The following is a 23,710-nucleotide window of genomic DNA, read 5'->3' on the forward strand; positions in this document are numbered from 1 at the left end:
GTGCTCAAGAAAAACAACTTGGAGTGCAAGCTGCTGGTGGCCTTTTACCGCTCCACCATCGAAAGCATGCTAGTATACAGCATTTCGGTGTGGTACTCCAGTTGCACTGCAGCAGACAAGAGAGCCCTCCAAAGAATAATCAATACAGCCCAAAAAATCACTGGCCGCTCACTACCCTCCCTGGAAGACATTGCCTGCTCCCGCTATCTCACTAGGGCCAAAAACATCATCAAGGACACGTCACACCCAGGCCACCACCTGTTTGATGATCCTTAAGAACAAGGACCACTCGCTTTCAGGACAGTTTTTTCTCAAATGTATTAAGGACTATAAACTCATAAATGCACTAAACGTTAATTGTTAATGTACAGTTCAGATGTTGGAGATGGCAGGAGGGTGAAGAGTGTGCGTGAGGGGTGCGTGGAGTCATCCACAATGCTGGTGGCTTTGCGGATGCAGTGTGCGGTGTAAATGTTTGTGACAGAGGGAAGAGAGACCCAGATGATCTTCTCAGCTGTCCTCACTATCCGCTGCAGGCTTTTGCGATCCAAGATGGTGAAATTTCCAAAACAGGCAGTGATGCAGCTGCTCAAGATGCTCTTGATAGTCCCCTGTAGGAAATGGTGAGGATGGGGTGTGGGAGATGGGCTTTCCTCAGCCTTCGCAGAAAGTAGAGACACTGCTGAGCTTTCTTGGTTATGGAGCTGGTGTTGAACGACCAGGTGAGGTTCTCCGCCAGGTGTACACCAAGGAATTTGGTGCTGTTGATGATCTTCACTGAGGAGCTGTCGATGTTCAGCAGAAAGTGGTAGCTCTGTGCTCTCCTGAAGTCAACAGCCATCTCTTTAGTTTTGTCCATGTTCAGAGACAGGTTGTTGGCTCTGCACCAGTCCTCTCTGTATGCTGACTCATCGATCTTGCTGATGAGACCCACCACAGTCATTTCATCAGCAAACTTGATGATGTGATTCGAGCTGTGCGTTGCTACACAGTCATGAGTCAGCAGAGTGAACAGCAATGGACTGAGCACACAGCCCCGGGGGGCCCCAGTGCTCAGTGTGGTTTTGCTGGAGATGCTGTTCCCGATCCGGACTGAGGTCTCCCAGTCAGGAAGTCCAGGATCCAGTTACAGAGGGAGGTGTTCAGGCCCAGCAGGTTCAGCTTTCCAATCACTTACTGAGGAATGATTGTGTTGAATGCTGAACTGAAGTCTATGAACAGCATTCAAACATACATGTCCTTTTTGTCCAGGTGGGTGAGGCCCAGATGGACGGTGCTGATGATCATCTGTTGAGCGGTTGGGATTATAAACGAATTGCAAGGGGTCCAGTGAGGGGGGCAGCAGGGTCCTGATGTGCCTCATGACGAGCCTCTCAAAGCACGTCATGATGATGTAAGTGCAACGGGACGGTAGTCATTGAGGCAGGACACTGGATACTTCTTAGACATGGGGACGATGGTGGTGGCCTTGAAGCACGTTGGAATGATGGCGCTGCTCAGGGAGATGTTGAAGATGTCCGTGAAAACTTCCACCAACTTGTCTGCACATCCTCTGAGCACTCTGCCAGGAATGTTGTCTGGTCCAGCAGCCTTTTTGTAGAATTTTCCTCACATCAGTCGTGATTAGACACAGTTTCCATCAAAACAAAGATGCAGCAGTCTGCGTAGTTTGCTGGAGTCAGATATAGTCCAATTTATTGTCCAGGGAACAGACATTGGAGAGCAGGATGGACAGGAGAGCCAGCCAGCCAGGGTTTGTTTTTAGCCTAGCCCCAACCCCCGCCCTCTTGCCATACTTCCGCTTCCTCGCACACCGCTTATGTCTTCCCCATCGTTCCCTCATTTTAATACAGTTAATACATTTTAATACAGTTGTTCCTTAAGTAGGAATTATATAAAACTCTTGCTGAACATGTGTCACGGACTTGGTCTTCCTTCTTGACACTGACTGCATGCCAGACTCAATCTCTGGCCGAACTCGTGATCCCCCAATGAATACACGGACACAACTGGTTGTTGATGTAACTCTGTTTACTGGTAAAGAAAATAAATCATCCTCTGAGTGGATATATTCCGCTGCAGACAGAGATTATCCACAGCGTGCACTACTCTTTGCAACTACTGTGTTGCCTAATAACAGAGTACTAACATGAAGTACATATAATCCAACATTAGCATCACAACATGTGAATACACTTTGCATGAAACGTAACTATCGTAATAACACACACAACCATACAGAAAAGGACATACTTGGTAAAGAAAATAAATCATCCCCTGAGTGGATATATTCCGCTGCAGACAGAGATTATCTAAATAATATAAAATATAAAATAAAATTAACAACCCTGAGGCCTTTCTAACGAGCGTGCTATCCAATAAAAGGTCATATAAGTTATAAAATATACGTTAATTCTCGAGTTAAATGGTCAAAAGATTAGCTAAACTAAATCACAAAACTAAAATACTTAAAAACCCGACTTAATTTGCAGTATAATTAAACAAATATCACCAAATCAAGACGGGGCACGAATATACATACCCACAGCGTGTACTACTCTTTGCAACTGCTGTGTTGCGTCATCCTCCGTCTAAACATTTTACCTGTCTGCAGTCCCCACAAAAACCACATGAGGGCACTACTACAGAATAAAATTAACTGCTGCTGATTTCAGAAGAATTCACATTAATTAAAAAAAAAAAAGAAGAATTAAAATCCTAACTCTGTTACACGTGTAACAACGTTGGGATTTGTTACACCAAAATATCAGTCTTTTGGACAGAGTGTGATTTCTTTTTCTTATTTTTATTTTCAACCTGGAAAATTATAAAATATTTAATATTTAATTTAATATTTAATTTAAAGTTCCTCTCATAGTGATATGATACAGTCTACAGCACACTCCATGTCCATATCAGTGGCTTGAAAAACACAGGACAAATTTCACTTTGTGAACACATTATTAGTGTTTCAGTATATTCTGAATAGTAATAACAGTGCATGAACATTAATGGATATTAATGATTATTAGTGTTGATTTCATTGTGTGAGTAGTGGCAATGGTGCATGTGACTAAGTTGTCTTGAACACGTGTCCCCAAAAATTTTTTGACAGCTGGATCACAAATGTCATCTATTTGTTTATAAGTAGTTATTTTGCTGCTGCAGATAATCTCAAATCTCACCTAACAGGATGGCAGGTGTAAAATCTGGAGTGACAGCTGAGTTCTTTTGAGATCATGTATGATGTCAGAGAGGATTGTAGAACAATAGGTCTTCTAATAATAAGCTGGGTTGGTTTTGTCTTTTTACAAGTTTCGCTACACCAAATGTTCAACCTTTGTGTAATATTCTACTCTCCTAAATTAAAGCAAAGTGGCCTGTGGTGAAGGAGTTTGCTATGAGAGATGCTATGGTGTTTACAGCTTGGATTTCTCAAACTGTAGCTTTTTTTTTTACCTCACTTGGCTTTTGGGTCATTTTCAAAACAGAACAAAATGCACTTTGCAGTCACACAGTAGGTATAAATCTTCAGAAAGTCAAATAATTATCACTATGAGCATTAAGAGTCATATTCATAGTTGGAGACTTGAGTTCAAAAGTTATATTAATATTTACTCTTGGACAATTTTAAGGCTTGTCTTACACAAGTGCCCCATTCCAATTTTTCAACTAAATTCAGTTTTATTTAAAAAGTGCTTTTAACAATAGACATTGTCACAAGGCAGTTTTATAGAAAACTGAATGTAGCTTTAGATTCCTGATGAACAAACCAGAGATTAGCATGGCAAGGAAAAAATCAGATAGTGGGATTAAAAAAAATTATTTTTCTTTTCCATAGTTTAGTACTATGAAGGAAAATACCTTAAGTCATATTTAAAAATGTATTGTCCTATTCAACTGACATCCCAACTGGCAATCCCTAGAGACAATTAGTAAGCTGCCAGGGTGTGCAGTTTGTCTTTGGAAGAATGCAGCTGTTTAAACACTGTGGTCCTTTAATAGCATTTCTGTCACAGGGAGTGGCAGTGCATCATCTCCCTTCTATTCAAGTGTTAATCATTAATATAAAACCTGTTTTTCCTGCCTGTTGAACTTCTGCCACCCCCATGTTTCATTCACGTACTGTAGTTCTCATAACAGGAAACTTTGATTGTTGACACATGTACAGGTTCAAAGGAAATTAATTTATCTGTAAATATACAGAAGCAAGTATCAACAACCTGTGTCACACTCCAGTGTGCTTTTTATCTCAAGCATGGCATTACTTTGTGAATGTTGGTTTTGGATGTAATCTGACTTGCTGTGTTATGCACATGCTTCACTGGGTTTCCCCAATTCTGTGACGGAAGAAATCTTTAGGTTTTTCTTTTTATCTGGATTGTGTGGAATAAGATCCATATCAATGTTTCCATGTTGGGCCTTCTGCAAACTGTTTAAAGCACACAACTGTAACGGATAGCTTTGAATGCTGTAGCATTACAATCTCCCTTCACTGGAACTAAGAGGCCCACCCTTAAATTTTAAAAAAGTGCATATGAGTATGATGGTCAGATATCCACAAAAGTTTGGCCAGGAACCACTGAACTAAGCAGGTGGGTCACCTAGCTCAATGATGCCTGGTTAATAATACTGCACTGAAGGTCAGTAAGACCTAGGAGATGGAGGTGGATTACAGGAAGCAGCGAACATGAAACTATTCACCATTAATCACTGATGGGACTCCAGTGGAAAGACTGACCAGCTTCAAATATCTTGATGTGCATATCATCAAAGACCTCTCCTTGTCAACTCAAAACACAATGAAGAAGGCAAGGCAATGATTACCATTTCAGACAACTTCAGAAGTTCAACGTCTTCTCCCACATTTTTAAGATATTTTATACCTGGGGAGTGGAGAGTATCCTGACAGTTAACATTATTGTATTGCAACTTCTCTCTTTATGACCACCATGCCCCGCAGAGAGTAGTAACTTCAGCAGAATATATGACCATAACTACACTTCTCTCCCTGCAGAATGCCCATATCAGGAAGGTCAGTCTGTAAGCCCTGAAAATCTTCAAGGACGCTGCCCACCCAAGGCACAGACTGTTCAGACTGCTGAGGTCAGGCAATATCTCAGGCAATATACTGAAAGGTTCAGGAGGGGCTTTTATCAACAGGCCATTAGGATCCTGAACTTTCACTAACCAGACTCTCATTACTTTGCACATGCCACTTTAGTGCACCTGCATTTTAGATTATCTGTCTGCTGCCTTTAGATACACTTCCTCTATTATGCACTATTGCATACTACACCTGTTATTGCCTAATTTTATTTATCATATTCTTTATCCAAGTGCGGATAAAATTGTGGGGGGGGGGGGGGGGGGGGGGTTGGGTTGAGTCTGGAAGGGCATCCATAAAACAGCATAAAAACTGTGCCAAATCAAACATGCGGACCATAGATCTGTTGTGGCGACCCCTAACAAGAGCAGCCGAAAGAACAACAACAACAACAACAACAACAACTATCTTATGTCTGTGTATGTTTTATTTTAGATTTTATATTGCCTTTATTAATCTTACCTTTGCTTATTTGCACAATCCCAGTGTCAAACCCTCTGCATTTCACTAGGCGTTGTACCCTGTATAACTGTGTACAGTCATGGGAAAAAGAAAGTACACCCTTCTTCAATTCTATGTCTTTATTTATCAGGGCCTAAATAACAACTGTGTGGTCTTCAACTTCTATAAACAAACAAATAACCTCAGATCACAACAAAAAAACTACAACAGATTTCAATATGTAGTCATGTTTCCCAAAAAGTAAACCAAGATTTAGAACCCAAGTGGGAAAAAATAACTATACCCTTCCTGCTGAAGCTTTAGATAATGCTATGGCTGATGCTGCAGCCAAAGCTTTATGCAGTCATCCTTCTGTAACACCATACTTATCCCAACAAATCCACAGTCTAAGACATGTGGGTGTTCAGAGTATGGTCACTGATTTTCTTCTACATGGTTTAACCCTGAGTTCTCTGCACATGCATTCAACATTGTGACAAGCTGTGTTCTGTGCCAGGCTAACAAGAAAAAGCAGCTGGGGTGCCAACTCCTACAGTTCACACCCAAGCACCTACAGGGCCATTAAACACCTGCAGGTTGACTACATCACCCTTGCCCATGTCAAGGAAAATGGGATATGCTGGTGTTTGCTGATAAGTTTTCACATTGGGTTGAAACCTCTCCAACTAAAACAGGGGCAGCCATGCACACAGCAAAATCACTGGTCAAAGATTTCTTCCCTCACTGGGGGATTGCTAAATGCATTTATTCAGACCACGGAACTCACTTTTCTGCCCAAGTCATACAGGAAGTCATGAGAATGTTGAATGTTCAGACCTCAGGCTCTTACAGACCTCAGGCTTCTGGACAGATCAAACGTCAAAATCAGAATCTGAAACAGCAATTGTCAATTGCACCATAGCGGGAAGTCATGGGTGGATGCGTTGTTAGTTCAATTTCAAGTTCAAGTGGAGTTTATTGTCATTTCAATTCAATTCAATTCAATTTTATTTGTATAGCGCTTTTAACAATGGACATTGTCACAAAGCAGCTTTACAGAAATAAATGGATTCACAAAAATATATTGTAAATATTTGAATTTATCACTGTGAATTTATCCCTAATGAGCGAGTCAGAGGTGACGGTGGTGAGGAAAAACTCCCCGAGATAATATGAGGAAGAAACCTTGAGAGGAACCAGACTCAAAAGGGAACCCATCCTCATCTGGGTGCAACGGATAGTGCGATTATAAATAAATCCCTTCTATTATTGTGTACTATAAGGACAAATAGTGCAATTGTGCAACCAATAAATTCATCACAGTTTTTGCAAGAAGTCCGGCTGGTTAAAATCTATCCACTGTCCACCGATGGAGTCCTGAGTATGAAGCTGCTCGTGGCAACTGCAGCCCCAAAGCCACTACAGCAATCGCAGTCCCAAGCCATTACAGTACAGCTCCCCATACAGTATGTGATCCCCAAGCCATCTCCACAGCCCCCAGGTGGCACCATCCCCAGCAATCCAAACAGTTCCTCAGGCAGTCCATATGGGGCCCCAGCAGCAGCGAGCGAACTCAACCGATGAGAACTCCAACCAGAAGTAGGGCATCAGGATGGGTCAGGCAGCAAGGAGGAGCAGAAGGGGTCAGGATCACTGGCATCACTGGCATCTCAGAAGTAGCATGTGTAGCTCGACAGAGAGTGAGGGAGAGAGAGAGAGATTGAGAGAGAGATGGAGAGAAAGGAAGAGATTGTTAGGTATGCTTTTGTCCTCTAATGGTTAAGCATGATGTACTTTGAATGCAGAGTGCAAGCGGGGACTCCGGCAAGACTAGCTATGACAGCATAACTAAAAGGGAGAGCCAGAAGTTAACACAGACATGAGAGAGTCCTGGGACATAAAGCAGCAGCCATTCCACCATCGACAAACCTGAGTGAACGTGTGAGAGTGGGGGGGCGACAGCATCCAAACATCCCAGTTCACCACAACACTCTATGCCTGTAAAACCCTCCAGACCTGCCACTGTACCTAAGAAAACACAAAAGGCTTGACTAAACAAATATGTTTTCAGCCTAGACTTAAACACTGAGACTGTGTCTGAGCCCCGAACACTAAGTGGAAGGCTGTTCCATAACTGTGGGGCTTTGTAAGAGAAAGCTCTACCCCAGCTGTAGCCCGCACTATTCGAGGTACCAACAAATAGCCTGCATCTTTTGATCTGAGTAGGCTTGACAGATCATAAAAGACCAAAAGTTCGCTCAGGTACTGTGGCGTGAGACCATTTAGTGCTTTATAGGTCAATAGTAGTATTTTATAATCAATACGAAATTGGGAGCCAATGCAGTGTGGATAAGATAGGGGTGATGTGGTCATATCTTCTGGTTGTAGTAAGGACTCTCACTGCTGCATTCTGGACTAACTGGAGCTTGTTTATGCATCTACTGGAACATCCAGACAGTAAGGCATTACAATAATCCAACCTAGAGGTAACAAAAGCATGAACAAATTTTTCTGCATCGTGTAGTGACAATATATTTCTTATTTTAGCAATAATTCTGAGATGGAAGAAAGCAATCCTAGTTATATTATCTACATGAGCTTCAAAAGAAAGACTAGAGTTGATAATCACACCAAAGTCTTTTACTGCTGCAGATGATGAAACAGAAAGGTCATCCAGGGTTATTATGTAATCAGAAAGCTTACTTGTAGCTGCAAGTGGTCCTAGTACAAGTACTTCTGTCTTGTCAGAATTAAGTAAGAGAAAGTTAAGAAGCATCCAATTTCTAATGTCTTTTACACATTCCTCAACTTTATTAAGCTGGTGTCTGTCATCTGGCTTTGCTGAAACATGCAACTGTGTGTCATCAGCGTAACAGTGGAAGCTAATACCATGCTTACGGATAATTTTACCCAGAGGTAGCATATATAGAGAAAAGAGCAGTGGGCCAAAAACAGAGCCTTGCGGGAGACCAAACTTTACCTTAGTATGAGAAGAGAAGTCACCATTTACGTTTACAAACTGATAACGATCAGTCAAATAAGACCTGAGCCAGGAAAGGGCCGTTCCCTTAATGCCTACTACATTTTCTAGTCTATCGAGGAGAATAGCATGATCAATGGTATCAAAAGCTGCACTAAGGTCAAGCAGCACCAGCAAGGAGACACAACCCTGATCAGAGGCCAGTAGTAAGTCATTTCAGCCATATGCAAGTACATAGTGAAACGAAACAACGTTTCTCCAGGACCAAGGTGCTACATAAGACGACACCACAGAACAACACAGAACTACAAGGGACTACATAATTTATACATAAAGTGCACAAGTGCAAACATGTGCAGACAGCACAAGACAGTACAAGACAGTACAATGACTACTGGGATAGACAATGGGCATAGTAAGTCCCGGTGCAGTGCCGACCAGTACACAGTTCTGTTTAAAAGTGAACCTAGTGACAATAGTGCAAATAGTACAAGAGTACAATACAAGTAGCTGTTAGATGTTAGATGTTAGATGTTTTGTGTAGTGTTTGGTCCAAACCCACGAAAAAGGTTGGTCTCAGCCCATACGAGATCATTACGAGTCGACTGATGGCCCTGGAGACAATCAACCTAAGATGAGCAGATATGCGTCTTACCTCTGATGCATTAGTGAAGTATTGTGAAGAGCTCACTGAAGCTTTTAGCTCTGCTCAACAGTGTGTCCAGGAGCAGTGGACCTCACCTCAAAAGGAGGGACATGCTTTTGTGCCAGGACAGTGGGTAATGATCAAAACCCACAAAGCTGGTCCATTAGAGGCAAAAAGAAAAGGCCCTTTCCAAGTCCTCTTAGTAACTGATTCAGCAGTGTTGTGTCAGGCATGTAAGACTTGGATATATGCCTCATACTGAAAAGTGGTGCTACTGCCACATGAGTCAAAATAACATTCATTTGTACCTCTGAGAAATTTCTTTTTTGCCATTTAGTTGGATCTTACTAAAATGCAAAGGAGATGTAGCATCATTGTGCTTTGCGCTTCATGGGTGTTTGACCTTCATCAATATAGATACATGAGTACGAAGAACATTAGGCTTTCCTTAACTTTTGTAAATCCGGGAGGCATTTTTAGTTCGGCAAGGCCGATTATTAAAATATTTACACACAACTTTACTAAATTATTGATAAATGAGGCCCAGAGTCTATTGTTAGTCCTTTACACATTGCTTGATTTTAAACTGATGCCTGTCATCTGGCCTGCTAAAACATGTAGCTGTGTGTCATCAGCATAGCAGTGGAGATTAACACCAATATTTTTTGCATAAGACACACTAGCCTGGCTTGTAAGATTACACAAGGGAATAACTGTAGCTAACGATTGAGACCCAGATGAAGGAGCTGTGCATCTTAATCCAAAGCTTCTACATTCTATTTAATTCTGCCTTCCTTCTTAGGGCTCTAAATGTTTTTAGTGCCACCGTAACTCTTGAAGCATTATAGTCCACTCAGAGATTAACAGTTGCTAATCCTGAGATCAGGGATTAAAATAAAAATAAACTATCTCCATATTTAGAATTCTAAAGGTAGTTATACTTTATGTCACAATAACATGTCAATATCTTTGTGCAGTTTGTCATCCTAATTACATAATAAGTGCATAGAATAATAAATTATTTAAAACTTTATGCAAAATCTTTAATGCATAATTGCATAACTGCTTTTAATGATTGTTAGGTGCTTAGAAAGGGTGTGTATGTGTAAGAGAGATACATTCACTCTACCTCACACACTCTTAACTAAAGCTCTAATTTTACCTCAGGCTTGTTTGCGAACAAAGTGTAAAGTAACGGTTAGTCTGAAATGACCCATTAACACTGCTTCAGCACATATATTAGTTTGTACTCTCTGAATATTCTGATTTTTATAGTACACTAGATTCAGACACCTGGTATTTAATTAAGCCTCGCAAATACACTTTAAATACACAAACACAATAATAAAAACACAATGGTCAGGACAAAAACTGACAATGACCAAGTTTACTTAAATTATGACTATACATCAAAAGCATTGAAATATATTTATACTGAAAATACTATATTATAAATCTTGCTATATGTACAAATACAATGTTTTAAAAATTTTGTGAATGGTAAAAAAATTCAGGAAACATAACTGCGTCCTGTTACTGTTATGAAATCTACCTGTGAGTAGTGTTTTTTTAAAGAAATTTAATGAAATATATAATATATTTAATAATATAATTTTTAATTAAAATAGAAGGTTGTTACTATACAAGGAGCATCCAACGTGTCGACAGAAATGTACAGCATATAATAGTACATGCGTGCAGTATTCACTACAATGTTCCTTAGGGAAAAAAAATATGTGGGTCAGAACTCATTACACCACAGTATTTATATGTGTGAAATGGAGAATTGTCACTGTGTGAACTTCTGTAAGGATGTAAGTGTGTGTAAGACAGAACAAGAAATAGGCAATGAGACATGTGGACCCACCCTGAACAACACATAGCTGTTACTGCATTTATAAGATACTTTTAATGTTTGTGTTTGTGGGTGTATGACTAAAATAGGTAGATAATCTTTGCATGTCTGAAAAAGGTGTATCTTCAGCTGAACCTACAAACTAAACATTGGGCCGTGAAACACGCTAACAACATTCCAGTACTGGGTGAATCACTTTTCAGGTAAGATGGAATCATTTGACCTTTGTATTGTATGCATGTAGTGTAAAATAGTGATGTAGAACAATGAGAGAGACATTTGGGTGTAACAAAGGGATTTATAGCCAATACATCAACAAGCTGCAGATTGTTTTTTTTTTTTTTTAACTTTAACATTTCATATACTACTTTCTTATTTTTATTTGATATCACCTGTTGGTTTAACTCTACATACATCTCCTGTTCTTTCTTATTAGTCCCTTCCCTGAATTTGTTGTCCAAAATTGAAGTGGAAAAGATCTTCTTTCAAAACAATTATTAACCTAAGAAAACTATCAATAAACAGTTTTTTAATAGCCTAAATAGATATTTATGATAGAATGGAATAGATAGAAAGATTTTCTAACAATCTTTAGAGAACATTTTCATTTTATAAATAGACAGTACTGCACTGTAAGACCAAAGGTTTGTGGACACCTGACCATCACACCCATATGTGGTTCTTCCCCAAACTGTCGTCACAAACTCAGAAGCACACATTTGTATAGAACGTCTCTGTGTGCTGTAGCATTACAGTTTCCCTTCACTGGAACTAAGAGACTCAAACCTGTTCCACAATGACAATGCCCCTGTGCACAAGGCGAGCTCCATGAAGACATGGTGTGTGAAGGTTGGAGTGGAAGAACTCGAGTGTCCTGCACAGAGCCCTGACCTCAACCCCACTGAACACCTTTGGGATGAACTGGAACACCGACTGCACCCCAGACCTCCTCGACATCCCAACATCAGCGCCTAACCTCACTAATGCTCTTGTAGCTGAATGAACTCAAATCCCCACAGCCACGCTCCAACATCTAGTGGAAAGCTTCCCAGAAGAGTGGAGCTCATTATAACAGCAAACACAGGGGAATAAATCTGGAATGAGACATTCAACAAGCACATATGGGTGTGATGGTCAGGTTTCCACATACAGTTGACCTTATAGTTTAGTTCCAAAAAGTTCTATTTGTTTTAAATATTTTATATGCACCAACTAATATAAAGTTATATAGGTGAATTTATAGGGGAATTATATTTGCAATAATGCTTTGTAATTAAAGTATAAAAATTATTAAAGTGTACAAAATGAGCTAAAAATTTTGCTGCACATTTACAATATTTTTTGTTTGCTTGCTGAAAGCAGATAATATTTAAAATAAGTGAATCATGGAGGAAGCCTTTGCAGCAAAGAACAGAGTGCATAAGTGTTGTCATAGAATAACACTGATTAAACTAAATTGGGGCATAATAATATAATACGTCAATGTATAGTTATCTTACCTCTAATTTCATCATGAATTATTGAATTCATTGCAATAGTTACATTGGATATAAAATGCAGTATGATATCATGCAATAATTGAATCATCCAAATATGTTTTTATTCAAACATAGCTGATGGTACCACAAAACACTTAATAAGAAAGCAATGGGTGAACTTCTTGAGAAGGCTAAAAAAATTTGGCATGCCAACCAAAATTCTTTGCAACTTCTAACGGTAAACCATTGAGAGCTCACCAGCAACATCACATTCGGTCCATTCGGCCCACAATATCATTATGGATAGAACCACATGGCTAAAGAACAGTGAAAAGCACACACTGACTGGGGTTCTACAATGTTTTTACCCACAGGCCGGCTTGTCAATGACTGTCACCCACCGCAGCTCCCACCATCGCATACTCTGTTCCAGTGAGGTGCTGGGCTTAATTCCCTAGACACGCACAAACCCAACTATACTGCTGCAATCAAACCTTGCGAGTTTTTTTTATGCACAATGCAATTTTCGACCATGGCCTATTGCACATACAGACATAACATCTTGTACCACTGGTGTGTAATTGCACTATATGTATAAATAAAATGTACATACATGGTATTCGCACACAGTACCTCAAGACAGAGGCCTATGGGGTGACTCCACTACCAGACTCTGGCAAGGGAGTCATTGCTCTGCCACCAGTATTGTTATATATTCCCCCTCTTGCCACACGCTGCAGGTCTCAGCTGGCATCATAGGGTTTGATCCTACATCCAGGGTTTCATGTGTTTGTTTACATTGCCATGTGCATTTTGTTCTATTCATTTAGATGTATGGATAAGGGTGTCTGCCAAATGCCATATCCTTACATTTATCTCAATTATACCACTGAGCAGTTGAGGTTAAGGGCCTTGCTCAAGGGCCCAGCAGTGACATCTTGGTGTTACTGAGGCTTGAACTCACAACCTCTCAATCAGCAGGCCAATGTCTTAACCACTGAACCAGCACTGCCCCTGTTCATGTCTTGTCTTGTCATTGGTTCTCTCTTCTTGATTATACTTTGAGATCTTGTTATATTTAAGACCTTGTGTTTCTTTGTCCAGTGCTAAGTATACCCTCAGTGTTTTTCATACCTGTCATTACCAATCTTTGTTCATAGTTATCATCTATGTTTTTCAATCCTTTTTTCAATCACCCCAACTCACACCGACCAAGTACTTTGTCTGTCTACAGTAGATGTCAAGAAATCTCTGTCCAGGAAAACTGCATGTCCTGACAACATACCTGGCCGGGTGCTCAAGGAATGTGCTGATCAGCTTGCAGATGTCCTCACAGATATCTTCGACATTTAACCCAGTCATCCCTGTGTGCTTTAAGATGACCACCATCATCCCTGTTCCAAAAAAAACATCTGTGTCCTGCCTGAATGACTATTGGCCAGTATGCCTAACGTCCCAACCGCTCAACAGAGGACAACATATGGTGAGACCCTTGAGCAAGGCACCGAACCCCCAACTGCTCCCCGGGCGCCGCAGCAAAAAAGGCTGCCCACTGCTCCGGGTGTGTGTTCATGGTGTGTGTGTATTCACTACTGTGTGTGCACTTGGATGGGTTAAATGCAGAGCACAAATTCCAAGTATGGGTCACCATACTTGGCCACATTTCACTTCACTTTACTCATATCTGCTACCATCCACCTCTCTCTGACCCATCTGGACAAAAAGGACAACTATGTAAGGATGCTGTTCATAGACTTCAGTTCAGCATCCAACACAATCATCCCACAGAAACTGATAACAAAGCTGAGCCTGCTGGGTCTGACCATCTCCCTCTGCAACTGGATTCTGGACTTTCTGACTGGGAGACCCCAGTCCATCAGGATCAGCAACTCCACCTCCAGCACCAACACAATGAACATCGGCACAATGAACATGAGGGCTGTGTGTTCAGTCCACTGCTGTACACACTGCTGGCTCATGACTGTGCTGCAAAGTTCAGTTCTAATCACATCATTAAATTTGCTGATGAGATGATTGCTGACTTCAGGAGGACTCAAGTGGACCACTAACCACTGCACATCAATGGAACAACTGTGGGTAGTGTCAAGAGTTCCAAGTTGGCCAGGTGTCTCACAGTGTGGTAAGGGAACCGCACAGTCTCCGACTGCAAGACCCTACAGCAGATTGTGAGAACAACTGAAAATATCATCGGGGTCTCTCTACCCACCATCAACACCTCATACAACAACTGCTGCATCTGAAAAGCCACCAGTATTGCAGAGGTGTTATATCCACCCCTCTCATGGACTCTTCACCCTCTTTCCATCTAGCAGAAGGTACATGAGCATCCATGCCACCACCAGCAGACTCCACAACAGTTTCTTCCCTGAGGCAGTCAGATTACTCAACACTGCACACCTGCACTTTGCAAAGCTGCAACAGACACTTTTATATTATGCAACGTGTTTTTGCTGCTACACTTGTGCTGCTACATCACACAATAGTTTACAGTTTACAACCCATGCTCTGTGTATTTATTGTTCTGTGTATTTATTTTCTTGCACTTGTCTGACACTGTTGTGTATTTGCACTTTATGTAGTCTTGCGTACTGTTCTGTGTTGCACCATGGTCATGAAGAAACGACATTTCATTCCAATGTCTACAAGCTTTATAGAGGAATGACAATAAAAACTCACTTGACATGACTTTTCTGGTTTCCTGGTTTTTGCTCAGTCTTGACTTGTTCATGTTATTTGTTATTTGCTTGACCCTCACTTGTTTACTGTTCATGATTCTGCCTTGCCCTTTGAATTTGTATGTCTGCAATTTAAATAAAATGTCAGTTACCTGCACTTGTGTCCGTCCTTACCACCTGACACCAACCAATTTATAACACTTTATTACAGTGTTGATGGTTTATCAGAAGGAATGCAGAGTAGGAATTTCATTTCAGTGTAAGTGTCTGTTTTACTGTGTGTATGACGCTTGAAACCTGAACCTAGAATCTTGTTTACAGTCTGCCCTGAACTTATACAATTTTTGACTGGGGAGAATCATCTGCCTTTATATTCAACTATATCTTGATGAGGCTCTGGTATGTTGTATTCTAATAAAGGTTTTAAGATGCAGTAATGAATATACTAAATTATAAAGGTAACACTTTATTTTAAGCAACTCATATTAGGGGTTAATTAAGGTATAGATGTTTTTGTTCAATAAAGCCCAAAATAGAGACATGTAGATAGTTTATTCACTATGTATTTATTCATAAGCAGTTGTTTTGGTTAATAAATGGTGATCAGTTAGGGGAAAATGTCTAGAAAATCAATTATTGGGATAGTGTGCAATGAATTCTTTGTTAAGACATTGTGTTTAACATTACTTAAGTATTTAACAATAATTAATTATCTAAATTAATCTTTTATTAATGTGTAACTGAACATGTTATATCTGTAGACTGTATCATCAAATGATCTGCAGTTTATTTTAAGGACTTAGAAATGCTCTTAAAATAAAGTCACTTATACTACACTAATACTACAAGTCACTAATACTACAACTTGTGCTCCAACTTGTAGTAGAGTTTAAGTTATCACTAATTAGAAGCAAGAAAGCACTAAACAAGTTTTCTGTTAGTTAATTCTCATCCCAAATTCTAAAATCAAGATCATTTCATGTGTTTTTGGTAGCAAAATAGGCCAGTATAGGTTGCATCCATAAAACAGAGGCCACCAAAGCTGAAATAACAATTATCATTTCTCTAATGGGGAAAAAAAGAAAACATGTGGAGCATTAACTAAACAGTATTTGTATTTTAATGTAAAGAATTAAAATCAAAATGTATATAAAACTAGATTACTAGTTTTACTAGTAAATGTTAAAAAAAAAACTAGATTACTAGTAAATGTATATAAAACTAGATTACTAGATGAACATATTTTTTCTAATTATCTAATATATATAATTATCTATAAGTATCTAATCTGGGATTTTGAACAAAGAATAAGACATTATTTAACCCTGAATGTGTCAGTTAAATATAGTGCTACAATTACAATAAATAACACAATTTGATATTGAGAGTATGAATAATGCAGTATGTAGTCCATTAATGAACTGCATAATCAATGCATAATCTCTAACAATTGTACGATTTATACATAAAAATCAAATCACACTTTAAAAGTGCATCTGTTGTTAAACTGACAAGTCAAGTAATTTGCTGTAGTCTGCATTACTAATTTTATAGGTGAATACAGTATCAATTTTTTTGTCTTAAAGCCACTGCTAATGTATTAAACTGATTTACAAAATTCTGTTTCTGATCATCTCAGTATGAAGAAACACCCATTATTGTCAGGTTGCATTAAAAAAGCTTTTGTCACAAGAAGGTGAAGACGCCTCCTGAGCTACACCTATAACCACACCTTACAAAGTCAGCGTACATTTTGGGTAAATCATTTTACAAGACAAAACCTGTTGTCATTAAGGCTATTGTTGAGAGTGTTACAGAGAACAAATTCTCCTTTGAGATTGGAAAATTATGACTTTAAAGAAAGAAAGAAGGTAATATATCTCTTTCTGATTTTTACTTACATTTTTAATTTGTTCATATTTAGTGCATTTAAAAAAAAGTTAAATTTAAAAGTTAAATTTGTTGTTTCTTGAATCAAATAGATAGTATTTGACAAATCCAACTAAAATTCTGATGTGATCTTACTGCATATCAACAGGTTTGCATTTTCCAAATATAATGGCATCAGTTACACTACACTCCTTACTATATGTAAGTAGACCTGATATTTCATTTTAAGACTGAATGTATGGTTATCGAATATTTACAACATAAGTACAAAACTTCATGCGCATATTCTTCTTCTTCTTATTATTATTATTATTATAGAGTGCATATTAAGTACTTTTGCACAAACAGTACATCAATCATGTTTTAATGTTTTTTCATGTTTTTAAAGCAAAAAAAAAAAAGCTTACATATGCAGAAAACAGATATATTATCCATTTCTTTTTTTAAGGATATATATTCTCCCAAATACACTAAATTTAGGAATAGTGTGTGTGTGTGTGTGTAATCCAACTATGGCCAGAAGAAATAATAAAATACTTAAAAGGCTCAATTTTATAAACGGGAATTTTAATTTAACAGGCCGTGGTGTAATGTTGATGTGGAGGAATAATCTGAATGCAACTTCTGACACATGATGTAAAGACTGCCAGAGAGAGAAAAATTTAGATGAATGACAATTAATTATTAATAAATGTATTTCAATGCATTAAATAATGAAATTCTATATTTGTAACAGTATGGCTCTGGCTGGTGCTTAGTGTATACAAAACAAAAGCGACAGAGAACACAACTGCACCTACACTGACTACAACTCTAACAAGTACAATTCAGGAACCAACAACTGCAGAGAAAATGACCACAATGACAACTGGACCATCAACTGCAACCACATCAATAAGCTTGACAACTACCACTGAATACACAACAACCACAGCACCAACACCAGCAGAAACAACTGCACCCACAACTCTAACAAGTACAATTCAGGAACCAACAACTCTAAAGGAAACAACACCCGCTCCAACTGTGCCATCCACTACAACACCAACAGATTTAACCACTACAACTATATACATAACAGAAACAACAACAACAGCACCTACAACAGCAGAAACAACATCATTGACAAGTACTTCCACTCCAACAAGTACAAGTCAGGAACCAACCACTACAGGGGAAACAACCTCAGCTGCAATTGTAGCATCAACCACAAAACCAACATCAGAATTCACCACTACAACAGTATACACAACACAAAGTCCAACAACCACAGCACAAACAACAGCAGAAACAACTGCACCTACACTGACTACCACTCTAACAAGTACAAGTCAGGAAGGAACAACTACAGAGAAAATGACCACAGTGACAACTGCACCATCAACTGCAACAACAACAATAGGATTGACCACTACCACTGAATACACAACAACCACAGAACCAACAACAGCAGAAACAACTGCACTAACAACTACTACCACTCTAACAAGTACAATTCAGGAACCAACAACTACAAAGGAAACAACAATAACAACAGCACCTACCACCACAGGGGAAACAACCTCAGCTGCAATTGTACCATGGACCACAAAACCAACATCAGAATTGACCACTACAACAGTATACACAACACAAAGTCCAACAACCACAGCACAAACAACAGCAGAAACAACTGCACCTACACTGACTACCACTCTAACAAGTACAAGTCAGGAAGCAACAACTATAAAGGAAACAACACCCGCTCCAACTGTGCCATCCACTACAACACCAACAGATTTTACCACTACAACTATATACATAAAAGAAACAACAACAGCACCTACAACAGCAGAAACAACATCATTGACAACTACTTCCACTCCAACAAGTACAAGACAGGAACCAACCACCACAGAGGAAACAACCTCAGCTGCAATTGTACCATCGACCACAAAACCAACATCAGAATTCACCACTATAACAGTATACACAACTCAAAGTCCAACAACCACGGCACCAACAACAGCAGAAACAACAGCACCCACAACTGCATCCACAACTCTAACAAGTACAATTCAGGAACCAACAACTATAAAGGAAACAACACCCACTCCAACTGTGCCATCCACTACAACACCAACAGATTTTACCACTACAACTATATACATAACAGAAACAACAACAACAACAGCACCTACAACAGCAGAAACAACATCATTGACAACTACTTCCACTCCAACAAGTACAAGTCAGGAAGCAACAACTACAGAGAAAATGACCACAGTGACAACTGGACCATCAACTGCAACAACAACAATAGGCTTCACCACTACCACTGAATACACAACAACCACAGCACCAACACCAGCAGAAACAACTGCACCCACAACTACTACAACTCTAACAAGTACAAGTCAGGAACCAACAACTCTAAAGGAAACAACACCCGCTCCAACTGTGCCATCCACTACAACAAAAACAGATTCTACCACTACAACTATATACATAAAAGAAACAACAACAACAGCAGAACCTACAACAGCAGAAACAACATCATTGACAACTACTTCCACTCCAACAAGTACAAGTCAGGAAGCAACAACTACAGAGAAAATGACCACAGTGACAACTGGACCATCAACTGCAACAACAACAATAGGCTTCACCACTACCACTGAATACACAACAACCACAGCACCAACACCAGCAGAAACAACTGCACCCACAACTACTACAACTCTAACAAGTACAATTCAGGAACCAACAACTCTAAAGGAAACAACACCCACTCCAACTGTGCCATCCACTACAACACCAACAGATTTTACAACTACAACTATATACATAACAGAAACAACAACAACAGCACCTACAACAGAAGAAACAACATCATTGACAACTACTTCCACTCCAACAAGTACACGTCAGGAAGCAACAACTACAGAGAAAATGACCACAGTTACAACTGGACCATCAACTGCAACAACAACAATAGACCTTACCACTAACACTGAATACACAACAACCACAGCACCAACAACAGCAGAAACAACTGCACCCACAACTCTAACAAGTACAATTCAGGAACCAACAACTCTAAAGGAAACAACACCCGCTCCAACTGTGCCATCCACTACAACACCAACAGATTTAACCACTACAACTATATACATAACAGAAACAACAACAACAGCACCTACAACAGCAGAAACAACATCATTGACAAGTACTTCCACTCCAACAAGTACAAGTCAGGAACCAACCACTACAGAGGAAACAACCTCAGCTGCAATTGTAGCATCAACCACAAAACCAACATCAGAATTGACCACTACAACAGTATACACAACACAAAGTCCAACAACCACAGCACAAACAACAGCAGAAACAACTGCACCTACACTGACTACCACTCTAACAAGTACAAGTCAGGAAGGAACAACTACAGAGAAAATGACCACAGTGACAACTGCACCATCAACTGCAACAACAACAATAGGATTGACCACTACCACTGAATACACAACAACCACAGAACCAACAACAGCAGAAACAACTGCACTAACAACTACTACCACTCTAACAAGTACAATTCAGGAACCAACAACTACAAAGGAAACAACAATAACAACAGCACCTACCACCACAGGGGAAACAACCTCAGCTGCAATTGTACCATGGACCACAAAACCAACATCAGAATTGACCACTACAACAGTATACACAACACAAAGTCCAACAACCACAGCACAAACAACAGCAGAAACAACTGCACCTACACTGACTACCACTCTAACAAGTACAAGTCAGGAAGCAACAACTATAAAGGAAACAACACCCGCTCCAACTGTGCCATCCACTACAACACCAACAGATTTTACCACTACAACTATATACATAAAAGAAACAACAACAGCACCTACAACAGCAGAAACAACATCATTGACAACTACTTCCACTCCAACAAGTACAAGACAGGAACCAACCACCACAGAGGAAACAACCTCAGCTGCAATTGTACCATCGACCACAAAACCAACATCAGAATTCACCACTATAACAGTATACACAACTCAAAGTCCAACAACCACGGCACCAACAACAGCAGAAACAACAGCACCCACAACTGCATCCACAACTCTAACAAGTACAATTCAGGAACCAACAACTATAAAGGAAACAACACCCACTCCAACTGTGCCATCCACTACAACACCAACAGATTTTACCACTACAACTATATACATAACAGAAACAACAACAACAACAGCACCTACAACAGCAGAAACAACATCATTGACAACTACTTCCACTCCAACAAGTACAAGTCAGGAAGCAACAACTACAGAGAAAATGACCACAGTGACAACTGGACCATCAACTGCAACAACAACAATAGGCTTCACCACTACCACTGAATACACAACAACCACAGCACCAACACCAGCAGAAACAACTGCACCCACAACTACTACAACTCTAACAAGTACAAGTCAGGAACCAACAACTCTAAAGGAAACAACACCCGCTCCAACTGTGCCATCCACTACAACAAAAACAGATTCTACCACTACAACTATATACATAAAAGAAACAACAACAACAGCAGAACCTACAACAGCAGAAACAACATCATTGACAACTACTTCCACTCCAACAAGTACAAGTCAGGAAGCAACAACTACAGAGAAAATGACCACAGTGACAACTGGACCATCAACTGCAACAACAACAATAGGCTTCACCACTACCACTGAATACACAACAACCACAGCACCAACACCAGCAGAAACAACTGCACCCACAACTACTACAACTCTAACAAGTACAATTCAGGAACCAACAACTCTAAAGGAAACAACACCCACTCCAACTGTGCCATCCACTACAACACCAACAGATTTTACAACTACAACTATATACATAACAGAAACAACAACAACAGCACCTACAACAGAAGAAACAACATCATTGACAACTACTTCCACTCCAACAAGTACACGTCAGGAAGCAACAACTACAGAGAAAATGACCACAGTTACAACTGGACCATCAACTGCAACAACAACAATAGACCTTACCACTAACACTGAATACACAACAACCACAGCACCAACAACAGCAGAAACAACTGCACCCACAACTCTAACAAGTACAATTCAGGAACCAACAACTCTAAAGGAAACAACACCCGCTCCAACTGTGCCATCCACTACAACACCAACAGATTTAACCACTACAACTATATACATAACAGAAACAACAACAACAGCACCTACAACAGCAGAAACAACATCATTGACAAGTACTTCCACTCCAACAAGTACAAGTCAGGAACCAACCACTACAGAGGAAACAACCTCAGCTGCAATTGTAGCATCAACCACAAAACCAACATCAGAATTGACCACTACAACAGTATACACAACACAAAGTCCAACAACCACAGCACAAACAACAGCAGAAACAACTGCACCTACACTGACTACCACTCTAACAAGTACAAGTCAGGAAGGAACAACTACAGAGAAAATGACCACAGTGACAACTGCACCATCAACTGCAACAACAACAATAGGATTGACCACTACCACTGAATACACAACAACCACAGAACCAACAACAGCAGAAACAACTGCACTAACAACTACTACCACTCTAACAAGTACAATTCAGGAACCAACAACTACAAAGGAAACAACAATAACAACAGCACCTACAACGGCAGAAACAACTTCATTGACAACTACTTCCACTCCAACGAGTACAAGTCAGGAACCAACCACCACAGATGAAACAACCTCAGCTGCAATTGTACCATCGACCACAAAACCAACATCAGAATTCACCACTATAACAGTATACACAACTCAAAGTCCAACTACCACGGCACCAACAACAGCAGAAACAACAGCACCCACAACTGCACCCACAACTCTAACAAGTACAATTCAGGAACCAACAACTATAAAGGAAACAACACCCACTCCAACTGTGCCATCCACTACAACACCAACAGATTTTACCACTACAACTATATACATAACAGAAACAACAACAACAACAGCACCTACAACAGCAGAAACAACATCATTGACAACTACTTCCACTCCAACAAGTACAAGTCAGGAAGCAACAACTACAGAGAAAATGACCACAGTGACAACTGGACCATCAACTGCAACAACAACAATAGGCTTCACCACTACCACTGAATACACAACAACCACAGCACCAACACCAGCAGAAACAACTGCACCCACAACTACTACAACTCTAACAAGTACAATTCAGGAACCAACAACTCTAAAGGAAACAACACCCGCTCCAACTGTGCCATCCACTACAACAAAAACAGATTCTACCACTACAACTATATACATAAAAGAAACAACAACAACAGCAGAACCTACAACAGCAGAAACAACATCATTGACAACTACTTCCACTCCAACAAGTACACGTCAGGAAGCAACAACTACAGAGAAAATGACCACAGTTACAACTGGACCATCAACTGCAACAACAACAATAGACCTTACCACTAACACTGAATACACAACAACCACAGCACCAACAACAGCAGAAACAACTGCACCCACAACTCTAACAAGTACAATTCAGGAACCAACAAC

The 23,710-nt window shown here is 39.8% G+C and overlaps 1 long non-coding RNA gene across 1 annotated transcript; it reads left to right on the plus strand.

Annotated features, from left to right (window-relative positions):
* The first annotated feature begins 16,976 nt into the window (after window positions 1–16,976).
* Window positions 16,977–18,092, plus strand: LOC128317989 (uncharacterized). The gene is made up of 3 exons (XR_008301386.1): window positions 16,977–17,074; window positions 17,242–17,294; window positions 17,830–18,092. It is a non-coding gene; the product is annotated as an uncharacterized LOC128317989 (long non-coding RNA).
* The last annotated feature ends 5,618 nt before the right edge of the window (window positions 18,093–23,710 follow it).

Source organism: Pangasianodon hypophthalmus, chromosome 3 (assembly GCF_027358585.1).
Source record: "Pangasianodon hypophthalmus isolate fPanHyp1 chromosome 3, fPanHyp1.pri, whole genome shotgun sequence".
NCBI classification, from domain to species: Eukaryota; Metazoa; Chordata; class Actinopteri; order Siluriformes; family Pangasiidae; genus Pangasianodon; species Pangasianodon hypophthalmus.